The sequence below is a fragment of the Corvus cornix genome, chromosome 8 (assembly GCF_000738735.6).
Source record: "Corvus cornix cornix isolate S_Up_H32 chromosome 8, ASM73873v5, whole genome shotgun sequence".
NCBI lineage: Eukaryota > Metazoa > Chordata > Aves > Passeriformes > Corvidae > Corvus > Corvus cornix.
The window spans coordinates 14,009,719-14,030,807 of NC_046338.1; the positions used below are offsets into that span (position 1 = coordinate 14,009,719).

Sequence of the window (21,089 nt, forward strand, 5' to 3'; positions counted from 1 at the left end):
GTTGAATCTTTCACTTGATGTAGGATCTAGTGTTGTTTTGGATGAAATTATAGTCTTAATTCATTAATAAAGTTGTCCTGCTCATGTTCACTATAGATCCTGCCACAGTTATTTAACCTTGATATCCATTTACACCATAATTGCAGCATTTATATACATGAGTGCTAGCCACTGGAACCAGTGTTTTGAATTTCAAAGGGTCAATTTTAAAGTTGGGAAATTCAAATTAAGTAAAGGAAAGCAACAAGACCTTGAGTAGCACACCACAGTCCTCTAGTGTTTCAAATCTACCCTAAGTACTCTTCCAAAAGGGAATTTTTTTAACATAAAGAGAGGACCAGACTATCAAGTGGCTAATGTAATATGGGCCTGCAGCCTTCAGCTTAGCAGTGCCAGTTAGGTCACCCAAGGATCAGATCTTGTTCATGGTCTCAGGAAAGATAGTTTTACTCTGTATGCTTGCAGTTCCTACACAGTGTGGCTCTGATTCTCAGGGATCCTCTCCTTTAATATCTAATAATATTGTGTGTTGTGTATCCAGGACTGTTCAGAAACATGCCCAATGGGTTTGTTCAAGATAAGTTTATTTTTTATCCTTTACAACTGAGATGCCAGGGTCTTCACTGAAAACTAAAGAGGTAACATCACTAACTTGCAGCATGATGTGACTGGACTCAAAGGACTATTTATAGGTCTGTAGAGAATATATAACACACATATCATGCATCTCTCTTTTGGGAATGACACTTTCTATCATTAGAATATATGCTTTGCCTCGTGCAGAGTAAGACCCTGGGATTTTTCAATACAGAACAAAAGCTCAGAGCCCCTGCAATGTGACACACAAGAGGGTGGTATTTAGACAAATGGAGCAGTTAAGATAACTGCAGCCCTCAGACCCAGCACCACTCCTGCACACAGCTGCACAAATACCCAGAGAGTCAGCCACGACACAGAACCTGCTGGTGCAAAACCCGCCTGTGGAGTACCCTGTAAATACCCTCACTCCACATCTGAACTCGGAGCAGCTCCGAGCCCATCTGTTCCTTCACTACTAGCAAATGTTCATCAAGGGAAGACTAAAAACCTACATGTGTCTCACCAGTAGTTGATATCATTGACTCAGCATCAGAGAATACCAGAACATCCCTGAAGAAGTCAGGAGGATGGAAACACTGCACTGCTGGCAAGGAGACACCACGGTCAGTTTAGCATTTATCTGCTCCAGTAACTGTGGAACAGTCTGCTACATACATTTATTTAACCTGTTGAAAAGTCATGCGGAGAGGAGAATGAGCTCTGAATGCTTTTACACGTTTACAGTTGCTGGGAAAAACATTTTCTTTAAATCCACATGTTCAATATATCCATCTCACTTTGAGTCTGGCCTTCTGAAAGGAAAATTCACAGCCTGGCACTGGGGATGAAAAAAACTGAGAGAAAAATCCCTATTGACACATTAAATTAGACATGTTTGCAGGGTCGCCAGAGACAGCAATTACTCTGCTGCAGCTTCTGTGGACAGATTACAGCAGAAAACACTGACTGCTACCAAGTAATTCTACCTGCTAATTACTTGGGAAGACTCAGGTACTAAACTGACCTGAATGTTTTCACGGGTCCTGGGACCCATTAAAGGAAAGAACTTTAGAAAGCCACACAGTGACGCTGACAGGAATTCTGGAGCTGTTGAAAATCCATCAAAAATATTCTTGCAGTATAATGATTAGAGTTTCAGTCAGCCCCAATATGTGTAGGCATTCACACTGCTCAGCAGTTATAACAAAAAGAAGTACTTTAATATATTTTTTTTTTAATTTTTTAATTTTCTTTTTCCAATTCTGACTCTAAAAAGCGACCGCAGCCCTTGTCCCTGGTGCGTATGGGGCAGCGAGGCAGCGCCGGCTCAGTCGAGTGTGGCCGGGCGCTGTTCGGGCGCCGCACGGGGAACGTGCCTGGAGCCGGGACCGGGATAGGCCCCACAGGGGAACGGATCGGCCTCAAACCGGGACCGGGACCGGGACGGGCCCCGCACCGGGACGGACCGGCCCCAAACCGGGACCGGGACCGGGACGGGCCCCGCACCGGGACGGACCGGCCCCAAACCGGGACCGGGACCGGGACGGGCCCCGCACCGGGACGGACCGGCCCCAAACCGGGACCGGGGCCGGGCCCGGGCGCCTGGCGCCACCTGCCGGCAGCGGCCCCAGACCCGCCCGCCGCTCCCCCGCTCCGGGCGCCTCCCGGGAAACAGCCGCTCTCCGGCCTGGAACTTCGCCTTCTCCAGCTAATGTCGCCATGCGGGAAGGGAAGACGGGGTCGCTCACTGGCAGCAGCACTGCAAGGTGCTCCAGCGAGGAGCTGGCAGGTCACAGGAAGCCGGGGACAGCAGCTTTTCTCTGCCTGTCCTTTCCCCCCTCCTAAGCCCAAAACGAGGGGCAGAAGCTCAAACCTGATGCTGAGCCCCTGATGCGTGTCCAAGACACGCAGCCCCCGAGCACAAACCAATCCAGCGGGGGACTAACACAGGTGGCTTTGCTCCTGCAGAATGGCCCGGTTTGCCTTGCACCGGCAGCACGGGTCGGCCCTGTGACGGGATGGCCACAGGGGCACAGTGAGCTCTGGGACAACTTCTGAGCCGCCAGGACTTGGGCAGCACAAAAAGCAAGAGCTGGAGCTCCAGCACTGCTCTAAAGGGCTTACTTGGGGGTATAAAAGAGATTGTCACATCCAAACCATTAACTCTCCAAAGAGGTGATGACTTGCAATTTTTCTGGTGCCACACTGAGGCAATACCTGCAAAAGTCAGAACTGGGAACCCAAGTTGCAAACAGCATTCTCCTGTGGCATTACACTCCCTAACCAAGCTACCAAAGAATGCTCTGGTCAGAAAATCTCCTTTCTTTGACAGCTATTTGGCAAAAGAACTCTTAACTGTAGAATATTCAAAAAGAAACCTCAGACCAAAGTGCAGACATCTTTCCATCTCGAAAAAGGTTCTGCATGCAGTCACCAAGGCAGAAGAAACACACAGAAGGAATAAGGAAGTTTTGTGTAAATAAATCTGCATCTACCACCACTTTCCAGCCAGCACACTTACCCAGCAGGGGACTGGAGTTCTCCAGTGTCAGGTAATAAATCAGGCTGAGGTATCATGGTCAGGAGCACATAGCAAACATTAGAGACACACTGTTAAGTTCACATTTCTTAGCAGCATTTCTTTCAGTGTCTTCTACAGTACAAAGGTAAGTGGAAAAATTTGTCAGAGCTCCAATACACAGGCAAAGCTCAGATAATCCAGGACCCACAAAATCTGCATTTCACATCTAAAAATTCTAATCTTCTGTGACAAAGACAACCTGCCATTTGCCATTCTGTAAGAATTTGGGTATAATTAAATACTGCTAGAGATGCAAGGAAAGATGTGTTATTTCCTGTGAGGAAAAAAAGGGTGACTTAGAGGTTTTTAATATTACAGTTATTGCTTTTCAGAAAATCTCCTCAGGAAACATCGAAAAATCCCTTCTCTCCAAAAAGACAAGCCTAAAATTACAGATTCATTAAATCAGTGTGTGGGTAAGAGGTTTCCTCATATAGTATCACTACGTTTAAAGCAGAAAAAACACAACCTCCTTTAATCTGCTGAGGCTGAGAAATCTGTAACAAAAAGAGAATATATAAACAAAGCACACTGCTCCCCAGCACAGTCTTTGCTGTCAAAACTTGCTCCTGCCCAGGGTCTGTTTCCCAATCCTACCTACATTTAAACTACCACCATCCCAAACTGTTATTTCAGGGTTGCATTAAACACATCAGGATTTACTTATTTAGTGAGCAGTGATGCCACCAACCTTTCAGCTTGACGCCAAAAATATCTGATGAAGGCTCTGCTACAGAATTTAATCCACTAGGCAGCTGCGTAACATGTGAAAATATTCCCTACACAGTGTGTCTTATGACACACTTCTGAACAAAAATATTCTCTTTACTATATCCAACAAAGAGTCCATTAATCTTTTTTTGAGATTATGGCATACATCAAATTATTAAGAACAGTGCAGCAGGGACATTAAATAAACAAGTTGAGAATTTTGAGATATAGATAGATGTATATATATAGTTTAGGTCAATCTGGTTATCTTCTAGTGAGTGTAACTGAACAAAATAAGCATGGAGTAAACACTTCCATAAATACTTTGAACTGTACTAATCTGTTTATTCCATCAGACTAATTAATTTATCTGAGCCAGTAAACAACAAAAAGTGTGAGCTGCTCATGTTTTCCCACATATAATATCCCCCCACGTTGTCTGTGACCACCAAAACTCTTGGCCACATTTAACTAGATTTTGGTAAATATTACCATTAGAAACGATTTTTTTTCCTCTCCAGACTTCTCTTCTGTAAAATGAGCAGCTATTATCAACATGTGAGTTCTCCAGCTAGAAAGGGAACCAGGTGTCCAAATCAGGACTCAGTGGAAGCTGATAATTATGCATGTCTAGAGATTCTTTGGTTTAGTGGATCTGTGCTGCCTCCTGAGCCAACACACAACTCCTGATAACAAGGCACAGAGGTAGCAGCTGCCCTCTGGCTCTGCTGTGGAGATGCAAACCACTTGATGACAGCTTTGTTAAAGCTGGATTTTTAGTTTCTTGCCTATGACTACAGCTTGCTTCAACAAGGTGCTTAGATCTGTATGCTGTTTTAAACAGGACAACAGTCCCACCAGAAACAAAGATCGCAGGGCCTTGAAGTTAAATCTGCACTCAGGGCCTTGCTTGGTGGCTGCTGCTTCTCACAGTTCTCTGGATGACAGAGCGGCTCCTGCAGAGGTGCAGAGTGCTGCACATGCAGTGAGCTGGTGTCACACTGCAAGTATGCTGAGGAAACAGGATTGCCTTGATGCATCTGTGAGTGCAAGACAGGCAGATTTGTTTCCCTAAGAGTTGCACCAAGTTCCAGCAGTGATCTGTAAGAAAATTATTTTGTTTCTAGTCTCTGTTGCTGATACATAGTCAGCATATAATACTTGCATAGCATTTCACCTACTCGTGGAATATTGCAAACATTAATATCCATAGAACACAATGAGCAGGGGACTGAGAAGACTTACTAATGCTACTTCAAGACCACCCCCAGTGGCTCATTAGCAGTTGACTTTACAGTTATACATGCAATTTTCCACATGGGCCACCTCCTAGGGAAAACAGATGGTGAGAAGGAGCCTTCCTTCCCCTTACCACCCTCCCTGCAAAGAAGTAACTTCTCTATTTTGACAGGTACTTTCCCACGATTAACATTTAACTTCACAAAAAGAAAAAGGCATTGGTGTGTCTTGGGCAAATAAACAGCTATACCCAGGAGAAACTAACACACTCAAAACAAAAGGGATATTTCTATATTTTGAAAAATTGCATATCTATTCTTGCTTTTTTTTTTGCTTTTTTTGGCCTTTCAGGAAGCTTGCAAACGTTAGAGACATATTTGGTCAGTGCTTCTGCTGGACGGTAACACATTTCTATACAGTAGATGACAAATCAAATTATCTTTTATATCTCTCGTTAGTTTACATATTTCTTGACTTTCTCAATTTTATTCTTGCAGATATACAGGAATGCAAGAGAATTAAGATGCATAGCTGGTTCCAGCAGCACAATTCTGCCTCTGACACAGCTCAAATAAAACTGTGTCTTATCTAAATATTTTACTGAGTCCACGGATAACTTCTGTTCCACATCATGGTAGTGGTCCTAATATCAGGGAGGGAAAGTAAGGCTCGTGGTCCTCCTTTCACTATGCAATAATATTTATCTTTGAGGTAAAACCACATCTGAATCACTGAGCCCTACTTTCACCTGACACTGGTATGTAAAAATTTAGATTAAGTCACAAGAGAAAGCTTCCTTCTTCAGCCTTGACACAAAATATTCCAAAAAGACATTAAAAGGAGGGACCATCTATTTCTGAAAAGTAGAAATGTTTTTCACAAGCCAAACATGTCTCATATTTTTTTTGTGCTTGCATTGTAACTGATTTAAAGGTATTTTTAAAAAGACAAAGATTTGGATATTTTATTTGCAAAAGCTATTGCAGTTTTTAGCAATTAACTGCTGATACTTTGAATGGAAAAGGATGCAAGAGGACCATCACAGGTCTGACACTAGAAACCCTCTGCCTCTAGCAGCAAAAGCACATACACTAATGAACCGGATGGCTCTTCAATAACAGCTGATTTATATAAACTACAATGGTTTCTACTGAGTTAAATGTATTTATAACACATTGCAAGATATAAATATGCAGCAGGAGGGGACCCCATGCTTTGCATGTCTTTTGATCAGGCACTGTGTTTATTGTCACTCATTTTAAAATCAGATGCCAAAGTAGAAGGGACTTCAATCACAGTAACCCTATCTCATGGTGGTTTCAGAGAGCACCCTCCAGCAAAATGCCTAATTAACAGCATTTTCTGAAGATTTGGGGCACCCAACTTGAGACAATTTGTGTCTGATTTCCAGAGATGCTGAACATTCATTGCTCATGTTGGATCAGAAACAGCACAAGGTTGCTCAGCCTGAAGGGCAGAGATGCTTCACAAGACCAGACATCACAAGACACAGGATGGGTGGTCACTTCAGTCTGAACACACACCCAGCAGCAACAGAAAACATTAGATGTTGCCTGATTCCATCAGCATAAATTTAAGCTTCTTTTTAAACAGACAAGCAAAATTTAAAAGCCCTGGTTTGTATTTGAATTGCTGTTTTGAAGGCTGTGACATCTGTTGTCAAGTTAAGCATAAGCAGCATCTAATATACAGACTCATTTATCTTGGTATGTAGTCTCTACATTTTAGGTTGTTCTTCATTTCTATTTCTTTCCCTAAGATTTTGTATAGAGTAGTGATTTTGCAAATATAAGGTACATGCAGGAACTATTTGAAAGTATTCCTTACAGCAAGAATGAAACTCAAGAAATTTAGGTACATTTACCAAATACCTCAATAATACTAGAGTTAAAAGCACAGGGGAAGAGAATCTCCTAGTCTTAGAACATATGTTTCTCTAGTTTTTGGGTTTTTTGGGCTTTTTTCCTGGCAAGGGGGAACTATTTGGGTTTTGAAAATCTAATGAATGATATTTTTGCTTTATAGCTTCTTTACAGCTGCTGGTTATGTATCTGATGTGACTGTCATTGATAGGAAGATACTGCACTAATTTTTATTAAGGGCAACGAGCATCCAAAGGCTGACTCAAACATAAATGTCATGTTTGCAAAGATTTGAATTCACATTTGAATTTAAATGCTTTCAATTACTGAACCACATTTTTACTTTTTGGCTACAAGGTAATGTAGGCACAGGGATAAAATAGACCCACTGAGGGGGGCTGCAGACACCAAACCCTATAATGGTGGTCTCCAACTGAGAACTATTTGAACTGTTTCAGATATGTGCTCATGGGAAAGTGAAGCAAGCCTCAAAATTCAGAGAACTCTTTCTAAAGCAATTGCTTATCTAGCAGAGTTATTGCTTTACAGACAGGCATTTCCAATCCATGGCAGAATGTGGACACTGAAATACCAGAAAGGGTAGTTCTCAATTCCCTTGAGCATAAACTAGTCCAGTTGAAAATTTTGCACAGGGAAAATTTTAGCTCATTTGTGACTTACAGGTTTTGTTGCTACAGCAAGTAACTGGTAGCGTGTTTATCTGCTCCACAGATAATTAATATCCTGTGTGCCCATTGCAATATGCTATTACCAGGTAAGCCCTTTTACTCCCTCTAGAAGGGTCTCAGGAAGGATAAGCAGCACTGCATTCTCCAATAAATAAATTTGGAAAAGAAAAAGCTGCCAGCACACAGAGGTGTTAATCTCTTCCACTCAAGAATTATGAAGAGGAAAGTAATACAGACTGTAAATTCTGCAGGCAGCTCAGGAAGCTCACTTCAATATCACTCCTTGTCACTGGTGTGGCCATGGTGTGACTTCTTCACAGTCTGTAGGAATCCTGGAGGGGAGGGTCAAGATGAGGGGGATGACTTGTCCATGGAATTCCCAGTCTAGAGGCATTTGGCAGCTTTTCATTCCTTATATTACACAGATACTTTATAAACGTGTCTACCCAACTACCAAAGGGTTTTCTGATGAGTTGCCAACTTTGTTTTAAGGTTGATTCTTGCTTAGAGAGCAAAACTATAGAGAGGGCACCCATTCCACTGGGTTGCCTTAGCACAGTCACATAGATGTTGAAGTAAAACAGTCAAGGTCACATACAGAAAATAAGGATCTTCAACCAGGAATCTCAAACAGACAAAAACATTGAAAAATGTTTCCCTGTACTGTTACCCTACTAAAATGAGAGATATCCTGTTGCTGCACAATTTCAGAGGAGCAGTGTCTGACCTAGGGCAGAATCTTCAGGTTTAGAGTCAGTAAAAGTGCAGACTGTCAAATTCTGCTGCAACAGCGCCAGGACTTGCCTTGAGAACTGATCCAGAGAGGTACCTGGGCTCCACTAGAGAGGAAGCCCAAACCATGGGATGAACATGATACTTGCTGTTCAGTCTCATGAAGACTAAAGACACAGGTCAATTCTATTTGGAAGGAGCAAGATGTTTTTTATGTTACTACTAGAATTCATAAAATGAGAGCTTAGATTTCACATTAACTATGATCTGAAAGAAATCAAAGTATGTACAGTATCACCCTCCATACTGCACACATCCAGGAACTATGAAGAGGAGGAAAAATCCAGTCTGCATCGCTGGGAAAATTTATAAAAAATTCAGAAGTATTTAATAATTTACACAGTCAGACCACTGACCTTAAAAGTTGTGTTAAAAAATTAAGAACCTCAAAGAAAAGCTATTCAAAACTGCAGACTGCACTTAAAATAGATTATTAGTTCCCTAAAATTATTGAATATTAGTGAATTTAATAACAAATTACATATGAACACAATTACATGCATAAGTAAGTGTGATCAGATCTGAGAACTTCAGAGCACAGCTATGCAGCATCAAGCTGAGGCAGTGAGTGTGACACCTTTGGAAAAAGCCTTGCTGAGGCACTAACCATTGTCATCTGTGCTCAGCTGCTGCCTGGCACAATACTGAGGACATTTGCAGCCTGGCAAAATATTTATTGTGAAACTCATCTGAATTTAGATTTCACTGCAAATGAGACAACAATCCCTCTCTCTACCATACCTCATGTATGAAAAATTATCTGTAAATGTCAGGTCCTTCCTTCCATCTTATTATACCTAATCTATTCATCACACAGGCCACAGTAAAACAACATTTGAACAATGATTTAAGAAACACAGCTATGATCTGAAATCTGGTACAAAAAAGGATGTGCTGTATTAAGTGTCACTAACATGGCATTCAGTGGAATAAGTCTTAACATCCTACCTGAATAAAATTCAATACTCAATTAAGAATGAAGAACATATTCTTCACATCTCATTAAAACTATTGTACAGATTTATTGGTACAGAATATCAGTAATTTGGTTGGTTGGCCAGTGATTAATCCCTAGATACACACTCTGTAAAGCACTTCATGATTCAGTGTGAAGAAATAAGTATGCACTGCAAAAATAACAAGCTCTTCACTTGAGAGGAACTTTTTTGGGTTTCAGAGAAAAAAAAAAAGCCAACAAAACCAAAATAGTGTTAACTTTCATGCATGAGAAGTGCATCTTTGATTGCCAGGTGCTGAAATATCTTGCTTAATTTGCCTTGACTTAGGAAGTGCTCTCTGATCTCAAAATTGTTGATGCTAAAAAAAAAAAGCGCATTGTCTTAAAAGAGCAAAGCAGACAGTACTATAAAAATAATGAGCTGGGAAGACTCTTAAGCCTTTTACATAATAGAACCTCTCATTGCACTGAGGAAGATTCCCTCAAGGCCCAGTGTAGCTCTTTACTTTTATTTTGGTTTAAACAGGCAAACACCATCGCATCAATTAAAGAGGCCACTTATTTACTAAGCATTCAAAGTCTACAGCAGTTAAGAGGATTAATTGTCTTCGTGCATATGAAATTTAAACATAGGAGATTAAAGACAAACCAACCTGGTCACACACAACTAACTTCAATTAACCTATCTGCACCCCCTAAGCGTTTTTGTTAATAAGCACAGACCACTGGTCCCAATTCAGATCCTGATCTTACGACAAGTTTTCTCCATGTGAGCTGAGAGAGAAGCGCTGTCAGGACACAGCTTCAGAAGGAAAAAGATCACAAACAAAACTCTTGGAATAAACTGTAAAGCAGCAGCTGCAAGAATATGCCAGCTGAACCACAGTGGAAAACATATGTGGAGACCTCCATAGCCACCTTCAGAAACTACTGCATTTAAGCATCCAAACACTGGAAGCAACTTTAATGTAATCCAAAATTTGAAAACAACTCTGACTGCAATTGATGAGACAGGAAATGTTACAAGCTATAGCTGCTCCATTCATTTCAATGATGTTACAGTGCTGAAGTGATTTATGTCTATCACATTAAACATCTCCAAATGGGAACCACAGCCATTTTATCCTTACATAATTAAATTAATAACAGTCAAGCTTCAGCTCTGCCTGGTTACAAAGCAGTGTTCTTTCTGACCTTCACTACATAAGAGGCTGACAGAAAAGAGTTGCAGCAGTACTAAATCTTGAATAGTACACACTTGTCAATATTGGTTTTGAGTATTAGAATCAAGTCCAGTTCTTCTTAGTGATGCCTTTTTCACAAAAAAAACTATCTTGAAATCTTCTTGGGTTGTACTAATTGCAATCATTGCAATGGACCAATGGCTGGGAGGGGGGGGGGAGGGAGGAAGAGTTAAAAACTGTTGTTAAAGACTGTCAGTGTTGTAACCACAGGGTTTATTTACCTAGAAGGTACAGGACTTGTCCATAACAAATACAAGAAATTTCATTTAAGCGTATGGACAACCTATTTATATCCTGTAAGGGCAATTGAACACTGGAACACTTTGCCCAGACAGACTGCAGTGTTTCCATCCTTGAGGATGTTCAAAACCCAGCTGGACACAGCTTTGAGCAACCTGTTCCAGCTGACCCTGTTCTGAGCAGGAGGGTTGCACTCTGGGATCTCCAGTCTACCCCAGTTGCTCTCTGATTCTGCAGCAACTGCTATAATAATGGTACCCAGTGCTTTTGGTTTCTGCGAACATGCCTCAATCCCCCAGCAGAACAGCAGCAACAAACCCCTCTCAACAAAGTCAGAAACCTTCGTAACTCATCCACAGTATGGGCGTTTCCCTGCTATCTACCTTCTGATACTTCTGATCTCTTCTGATTTCAAACCACAACACAACTTCGAGCAGCTCCCCCCCTCCCCCCCTCTAAAGTATCATAATGCAAGTCCCACATTCAACACAAGATGTCATGGATTTTTCAATTTATCTGGGTTTTTTTAACAGTGGATACCACTGATAGCTATTACACCATGTGCCTTTCCAGTGAACAGCAGGCAAAGTACATGACAATTAGGTTACAAAGAAGAGTCACACAGCAAAACTGAGCCTAGGATCTCTAGTTTTCCTGATTGATAGCTCACTAGAAAGGGGTCTTGAGATAATGCCAGTTTTAACCAGCAGCTTCATTTGCAAAAGTGCCGATTCAGATGGATAATTTTCCTGCTAGCCCTTTGTAGGTAATCGCTTCTGCCAAATGCAAAGGACTCTGAATTTTACTTCTCCTTCTGAAGTGCCAGCAGAATTATTATCTAATTTCACTAATTTGCAACCCATTACACCTGCACAAGCCCATGGGCTCTTCATAGAAGCAAGCAATATCAGAATTTGGCCTGATCCATCTTTACTGCTGTGATGGCACACAAAGAGCATCCCACAGAAATTACGCAGAATTGCCTATTCAGAGGGGAATACCTGGCTGTCACAGCTCCTCTCCCCTCAAGCCAGGCATTTCCTGCTGCACACCCTTCCTCCTAACTAGCTGCCTAACTCTAGGTACCTGGAGGAATCCACAGCTCTAGATTAGGAACACTACTGTTTTTTCATCCAGTTAGATTAACATATCTCTTTTAAATAAACAGTATTTAGAGCAGGACTATATCTCTTTCTCTTCTAGATAGCTGCTCTAATGTCTGGTCTCAAGCATACCATTTTGGCCATAGTAACAATTAGATCATTTGTAAAAAAGTGAAGTGTTTCAGTGTAAGAAATTTTATGTATTCTCTCCTGCAACATTTCATGGCCAGACAGCTGACTTCATGATTTCTGGGCATCCAAATTTTGGATGTAGAAAGGTAACAGTGAATCTAATTGGTGACAGATGGACCATGGCACATTTCAGCCGTTTCTCAGTGACTGTAACCTTCCTGCTAATAAATAGATGCAGTAAACCTGTGAAAGTTCTTTAAAATAGAAATGGTAAAATATCCAGTGGAAAGCAGACTTGAGGCAGAGGAGACCTATGTACCTCTTGCCTGTAATTTCCCTTAGTGTTTAGGCAGGACCAGTGAGTTTCTTGCCCCATTTTTAAGGGAATAGGATGATAGATCCTCTGAAATCATCTTCAAGTCATTTAGTCTAGATTCCCTGGTTTATGTTTCCTTCTTGAAGGCTCCTTCACTAAAGCATTGTATTTGACAACATCTGGAAGTGCTGTAACATGATTCTAGAATCAGGAAACAGGTTTATTGTTTGGGGTTTCTTAAATGGGGAACTTCAACAATGTAGCAAACACTTGACAAAAGTATAAACAGTACTCATTTACAGTAACCCCTATTTGCAAGTAGAATACATTTGGTATAAATAACACTAGCAGAGTCAAAAAATCAGGAACCAGAATCTTAAAAAAAAATTTTTAAATCATGCCATGATTTTTTTTGCAAAATTGAAACTCAGTCATAGAGGTAAAGTCTTATGTGGTTCATAAACTATATCAAAGTATATATCAAAATTAAGAGGACAGAATATTAGAAATTGTGTGTGTGGTAGCAACACAGGAAAAAATACAATTATTCATTTAGTAATAATCTTTCCCTAGCAACTATGTATTTTAGACAGAAACAATCTGACATTGTGCACAGTCATGTTTCATGAAACTCAGGCCAGTTGCAAAAGCTGGTTTTGAATAAAGATCCAAATAGAAACAGTAGATTAAACCAAAACTAAGTTATGCAGAAATCTGACACCTTAGTCCCCCTCTGTAGCTGCCTTAGCAAAGCCATTTCCCCCTTGGCTGAAATGCCTGTATAGACCCCCAGCACAAGGCAGTACCCAAACACCTTCTGTTCTTCCCCTGCCATGCTGCAGGCTGGGGATGCCCTCTGTTTTACAGGTGGAGAGGAGAGGTGCACAGAAATGAAGGGCTTGATCCACAAGAACAATCTGCACAGCTAACCCTGGGCTGTGCAACTCCAGGCACGGGCCCTCGGTGCAACACCAGCACCTGTGGGAGGCTCCCAGCAGCCAGGGATGGGACACGGGGCCTGCGAGCTCAGCTGATTGATCCAGTCCACAGACAGCTGATAACCACCTGCTGGAAAGAGAGAGCTAAGTTCTATTTCTCCACCTGCAAAAGCCCACCACTGCTTAATTTAAAAAAAAAAAATTCTTAAACCAAAGAAATCTAAAATACCTCACACCCTTGAGTGAGCATTCAAACATCAAGGTGAAGCATGAACAAAAACCCCAGTCCATCAAAATATTGCTAAGTAGGAGGTGTTTCTTTCCTGTCAAATCTCCTCTGCTTGATGTAAGTACTATTCATAATGAGAAAAGACACTTCGTCTACAGTTCAGTATCTAGGGTATTATCCTAAGATACCAGAGACCCAAATTTTGATTTGTACTGCGAGGTAAAAAACAAAAATAAATTAAAATTAACAATTAAAAAAAAGGAAAAAAATATTTTTTTCTCACTATTCTGGTCACATCTCAGCACACCAGTTTCTCTGCTCTTGGTTTCAGTGGCTTTGTGCATGAGCAGCGTTCAGCTGCTGCCTGCTCAAGAAATGTCTCTGCAATTCAACTTCGCTGATCTTGTTGCAGAGCTCTGGTTTCAAACAAATGATTGGCTATAGGGTATCAATGACAGGTTGAGGTAGCAAGGGCAGGATGATTTTAAAACGGTCATTGTCACTTAAAAGGAAGATCAAATGCCTAACAGTTTACATAGCTGTTTAGTACATGTGAGATTCTGAGCTCAAATTATCATTCAGAAGTCACAAAGAACATCTAAGCCTCCAAAAATCAGAGCACTTTCATCACAACCTGATATTTTAGCATATTCCATACACGAGCAGAAGGCAACAGAATTGAGCAGACCCCTCACCTTGTTATCCACTGCAAGAGTGAAGTCTACTGTGTTCCCTTAATTGGTTAACTGGTAGAGTGCTCCCAACAATAGAAAAACTATTACCCTTGGAGACACATCAACTAAGTCAAACTGACCAAAATAGCTGCCTAAGAACAGGCAGCAGTGGTTTTATAAGAGCTCGAGCTCTCAAGGCTGGCACTCTACTCCCCAGTAACACCTAGTTTGTTTCAGAGGGATTATGACAGTACCAAAAGGACAGGTATTACAGAAAAAACAACTAATTCTGGAATGAAATGGTTCCATGAAAAGGGAAATCCTTGCTTCTGAAAACCCTCACTAGTCAAAAGACAGTAAAATTAACATCAAACCAACCAACAGAGGTTGGTTCCTTCAGCTAGCTGGAAAGGAAGAGAACGCCTTTTCTCTTCTTTCATATTCCCCATTCTTTACAGACCTGAAGAGTCAAATCGAGCAATGTGCTGTCAGATTTGCCTAGACATTTATCCTGTATCACTGATTTCCCGAAGAGTGCCTGTCAACGTTGAGACAAGGGTCTGAAATCCACTATCCAATCTCACCAGTACAGGAGAAATACACATGCTGTAGCATGCTGTAGATTAAGCCCAAATGTTAATGTTCATTTGAACCATCAAGATTTCCTTAGTATACACACAATAATTAAATACAAACAAGCAAACCATAGAGAGGTGATAACTTGACAATGGTCAATTCTCTGCAAGAAAAGCAGAAGAAGCCTGACCCCAGAAGAAGGGATGTACAATGGCTGGAGGCCATCTTTAGACAGCGCTGTAATCTACATTAATGAAAACCTCTTGTCCATAATGCAATCTTGTACCGCTTAAATAATAAAGACCTCTTTTTTTAACCTTGTATTTCACATTTGCTAGACTGGCAGAACCACTTTAACCTGGAAGTCTTTGTGTATAATCTTCATTTCTTGTCTGTCCTCTTTTGTTTTTATCCTGCATTCTCTGTGTATACAGCTGGTATATAAAGAACCTTAGCCTGAACAAAACTAAAAATCACTCAGAAATTCCCACTGTAAAAAGAAATCACTGCATTATAAGATTAACCTGTTGAAAAACAGGTTTTTTTAAAGCTGCAAAAAATGTAGAAACTGGCCATGTGTAAAGTCAAGGTTAGCTGCTGAATTCATAAAAAAGACAGACAAGTTCGTGTCATCAAACAAGAGATGATTAGTTTCTCAGTCCCAGAGTGTCATTTCACAAATCTTTGATAACCTCATCAGGTGAGATAACTCAAGTCAGTTCAAATAATTGCCTCAGCAAAAGTAATGAGGATTATAAAAACCAGAAAACTGTGACTTTATCAAAACAAATATGAAAAATATTTTTGAAATAAATTCTAGGTGTTCTTATGTATTCTGAAGTATCGTTTTTTACCTACACATTTAAGACCACACTGCATTTTTTGCAGATGTCAAAATCTCAAAGAAGTCAGCTTTTCTTTCTAAACATTTGCTTCCTTTAAGTTTAGGTACAAGTTCAGATCCAACACTATGTAATAGTACCTAATATGATTTTTTGTAATTATGCAGAACACAAGCTTATGGCAAATGGTGCATTAGGCACATGTATTCTGATGTTGATTACCCAAACCTCAGTTCTCTAAAACTCCTGGTAGCTGAAACAAGGTTGTATGCTGCTGTACCTAACTATCAGGGGAACTTATTTAACATGATTAACTGAAACCCTGAACCTCTGAATTCATGTTCCCTCTGACATTTGGATTATTAAAGCTATAACTGCTCTGAAAAAGAAAAGGCTAAAGTGAGCTAAGAGGCAAAGCCTTTTCTAATGACTTTGTTATTTTAAAAAGAATATCAGGTGCTTACCCAGGCAAGTAGAAGCCAGAGTCCCCCAGTTGGAACGGCCTGTGGTGCACTCGGACCCGATGCTGGAAGGCACAGCAAGGCCGAGACATGAGGTACAAGAGTTACAGTAATGTGATTACACAGCTGCATAGTTCAGGAATGGGAAAATCCTGATGGTTCAGTTGCAAGTCTGCTGGTCATTTTGTGTGTGTAATTATTATTGATTTACTTCTTGACAGAACCTCAGAGAAAGCATCAAAAAAAAAATCCAGATGTAAATGTAGCTTTTAAATGGTATTTTCCTTTGGCATTAATTGTTTTAATGGTATTTTTAATTCTGCTTTCTAAGATATAATTTTTTTTTTCTCTTGACTTCAAGTTATCGCATACTGTGCTTTAGCAAAATGAAGCGATCAAGTGTGGAATGGGCACTGAAGGCAAAGACTCAATAAAAGAGCAGCATGCTTTTCAATCTGGCCTTTTAAAACATCCACTATCAGAGGGCTTTGGAGGTTTAAGGGATTAGATACCATGACACATCTGTCAGATTATTATGTAAGAAAACTCTCCTGCTGTTTTCTGTGGGGAGAACGTCTGCTGTGGAATATTTTTTAAAAAATTAAAAACAAAAAGACGCAAAAAAGGCAATATTTCATTTGCTTCAGAGTGTTTTTTCATATTAAAAAAAAAGATAACTTATTTTTCCTGGCCTAAAACCAAATTATATTTAGCACTCTGACTGCAGGGATCTATCTGAATATGGATTAGCAGAATACACATGCTTTTACTATTCACAACAGAGATTATGCAAAGATATCAGGATTTGTAGGTTGGCCTAACTTAGCCATAATTTACAGAGCCAGGAATCACTGACAGCATGCAAAGAATTGCAGTGAAATGTGAAATGATAATTCATGTTACATTCCAGTTACATGCTTAAAAGCATTTTAAATGACTGCTAAACTTAGGAAGCTTTTCTGTCTAAAACAAAAGCCAAAATCATTTTATGAAAAATACCCAATATGATCCTACTGCTCTCATGCTTTGTTTAGGTAACACAATTATATCTTGTCAGTAGTGTGGCAGCAGTGTCCACATCCTGCTGCTGAGGGCACTGCAGAGCAACAACCAATCTCCAAATTCACATCACACATGGCTGGAAAGCTGCAGCTTCATTAAAATTATTATGAGAAGCAGAAGTCTGAAGCCATCATCCACCACCAGTTGGATACTACAGATTTAAACAACTATTGTAAGTTCTGTATTGGTCCATTCTGATCTTCAAGTTCTGCAATTCCCATGCCCCTGCTGAGCTCCTTTAGACCTCTCACCCTTACAGCAGGGGACCAGATGATGCAGGGCTGTTTAGGTGGTAAGAGCTACAGTACTGTGCTACACAAACAAGTCACAGAGACAAAAACAGCAAGAGCTGAATTGGATGTTTCTCCCATTCCAAAATTTTTCTCTCTCCTAGCACCTGAAATCTACCTTTGCCAAGAATTCTATTACCAACTGCACAAAGTATTTTAGATTCTGCTTTGCATAGACAGATGAACAGAAAATAGTTGTCAATAGATAGAAGCTAGGAAGAGGCAAACTAAAAATAATCAAATACCTGAAACACCACTACAGATTATGTTCAGGGGAAGAGATAGGGGTTTTTTTAAATAGACATATGCATATATCTAGATATGTTAAATTTCTCCCAAACTTGACCTTCACAGGAGCACAGTATGACCATAACAAGTAATCCCTGCTCAAGGATCAATCCTAACTGTTTTTTCATACTGACATTATCACAATTTAGAGCTACAGGGTTCCAGTCTCTCACACTAACCCATTACTCTCAAAGGGTGCAGGCCAAAGCCAGAAACTCCTGTGCAACTGCACAGAGTATATTAAGGCACTTCCTGAGCACCAGAAGCTCTCAGCACAGACACACTCATTTGCTTAACATTTCAAAAACATCATCCCATTTACACAGTGGCCCTCGTTTCTTTTTGTTTTCCCTATGCCTTCTGTGAGTTGGAACCTAAAGGAAGGGTGTTTTCAGCCACAAAAACTCATTTCACCAACACTTCCCCAAATTTATAGTCTAGGACTGGCAGTCTCATTGTTTTACTCTTGGCACTTCTGTAAACTGGAGCATCCTGAGCAGAAGGTTTGCATGGACCAAAGAGCAGAGCAGCAAGACCCATGAAAATACACATTTCACTCTAAATAAGAATGGTTCAATCACAGCATGACCAATTATATTGATGAATATATGACTTGTAAAGGATAAGCACCTTTTGTTCACAGAAATTGTACAAACTTAGTCTGGAAACATTGAGTTATATTTTGTCTCTGTGTGTACCACTGGCATTCATACTGAAGTCAGTTTAATTCACACTGGTAATTTAACACAGTTAAATACTTAAAATACTATTCATGGCTGATTATGCACAAACACAGACAACTGCTACAGTGAGTAAAAAAACCAGTAAGTTCATCAACATTTTTCACAAGAAAGTAGTTTCGAGGAAAATGTGTGTGAAAATGTAGATTCAGAAATCCATGAGGCTCTCTTGTTTAGATGTCTCTTGTGCAAATGCTCCTCCCTCAGCTGGGTTCACTAGCCTGACTTTTTAACCCATGAAGAATCTCATTAATCTAGGAAGAGGGAATACTCTTTCCACATGTTGGAAGTCAGCATTAGGAAAGTGAGTTCAGTCTATAAAACCAAGTAATCCATAAGGTCACACAGCAGCCTTCCTGAATTCAGCTTTTTAAACTATGCCAACACCTCTCATTTGGACAGAATCACTTCACCCCCATTCTGTAGAAAACTAGCCAAAATTTTGTTGCAAGGTCCCATACCTTTGCAACAGGAGTTTCAAAAATGCTCTGTTTCAATCTGAGATGTGAAACATCCAGAGTCCTAAGGCTTGAAAGCTTCGTAAGCTCCAGAATTACTAGTCTGTGCTTCTTTCAAATCACTATTTAGTCTGAAAATATTTGGAAAAAGGATGATGTCTTGGCTGGTAGTCAGAAAAACTGTTTTTATTGAAAATCTAGTCTTCCAGAAATCTGGATTTAATTATTTTGAGTAAAATTCATGTGTATACATGCATGTAGATCCGTAGAGATATACACATTTTGTCTTATTTACATGCAGTCCTTACATTTAGACTTTGGGCAGCTCATGCAGACATGTCTTCTAGAGGGAGTGAAAAACAGGTTCAATCCCATGTTTATAAGCAGCTGGCAAAGAGATGCGAGCATGGCTCTTCAGGGGCAGAGTCTGCCTGGCACACACAAGGTCACTCTCTGTGCACAGAGGTCTCAGATGAGGAGCTGCTTATTCCAAGAGATGCACCGCAACAAACAAACGCGGGCTCAAAGCCTCCAGCACAGCCAAATCTTGCTGCATCTTTGCTGAGCTCTCCAGAGCCCAATATACTCTCACCCACACTGAGCATCTATCGGGGTTTCCCTTTTGTTCTTCACAGGTAACTTCCATAGAGTACTGAAGTCTGAAATTAACTTTTTATTTATCTTTAAGCAAAAGTAAATAGGGGCACATATATTCAAAAATCCAGGTTATAGAAGACTTCAATTTCCTTTCCATTGACACCCACACCTAGCACTTCCTAGCTCCAGCAAGCCTTTCATGCGAGGTTTCTACTAAAAACACCATCATATGCTTTGCCTCTGGCCACATTTAAATTCAAACTCACTCTTATTTTACATACATCTCATACTTCATTTCTGTTACTATGCATCATCCACATTCATAATAACCATGATGGGTTTTGTTACAGCAATTTTTCAGCATTTTCTTTTCCTGTTTTCCTGTACTCTGACTCTCTCCATCCTTTAGTCCACAGGCCTGATGATGACTGGACCCCCTTAAGTGAATCTTAGTAAAGCCTTTTGGACTAAAGGATCTGTTCAAGAGTCTCTGTGGAGTTCAGGGCTTGCCTGAGGCCATCAATGCTGTTGAGTCATGGGCAGCCACTGGCACAAGCTGCGCATTGGAACTCCAGCCCCAGGTCACAGAATGCCCTCCCAAACATGGGTCTACTGTGTGCAGCCAGTGTTACTGTACTGAAGAAATGTCTATTACTGGGACATTGGAAGTTACATTGGAAGTAACTGGAAAGTTTACAGATCTTAGTTTCTAGAGGCTTAGCAGGAACGAGCTGAAACTAACTTGGATCTGTTTTAATTCAACCTCTGAACTAACGAGGAAAAAAGGAGTCAAACAATTCTTTCTTTCCAGCATACAAGAAAGAGGAAGGAGAAAATGTCCCTTCTCCGCCTGGTACAGGACAGGCTTTGTTGCTCATCTCTCCCTTCCCCACTGCAGTAAGATCTCCCCTCGTTTCAGCCTATGAAGATCCCTGGATCTAGCGCTGCTCTAACAAGGGCACAAGACCATGCCCCAAACACCTTGATGCCAGCCAAGGGCCACAGGGTGCACTTACATATCAGACAATGTAAACAACCAACTTGCTAATAACCAACCCCAAATCCTAGTTATGAGAAATGACACAGGTAGGTTTTGGACACTGCAGGTAAATACTTCCAAAAACAACTTTGTGCGTTACAAATTTCTTGTTCTTTTATTTTGAGGACCATTTATCTTTAGTTTTGCTTTAAAAAAATTCACAGCTACTAACTCAGGATGGATATAATAGTTTAGGAAAGGGACTTCAAAGAGTTTCCAAATGTTTACCTAAATAAGTATATCTGAGTGCATTTATTAGCTTTGGGGATAGAAGGATTATTCAGCAAAATGAATCTGAATATTAAATAAAATAGTCTACACACTCAGGATGGTGACAAATACTAATGCAAAAAGAAATGCTCATTTCTAGGCCTACAAGTGCTTTTTTCCCAAGTCAATCAAACACATAGCTGATCTCATGCTAAAGC

The 21,089-nt window shown here is 40.4% G+C and overlaps 1 long non-coding RNA gene across 1 annotated transcript in view; it reads right to left on the minus strand.

Moving 5' to 3' along the window:
• Positions 1-16,455, minus strand: part of LOC109145888 — a 28,072-nt gene extending 11,617 nt beyond the window's left edge. Inside the window, exon 1 of the long non-coding RNA XR_002047566.3 lies at positions 16,191-16,455. This is a non-coding gene — a long non-coding RNA (uncharacterized LOC109145888). The remainder of the gene's footprint in view (positions 1-16,190) is intronic.
• Positions 16,456-21,089: the final 4,634 nt, after the last annotated feature.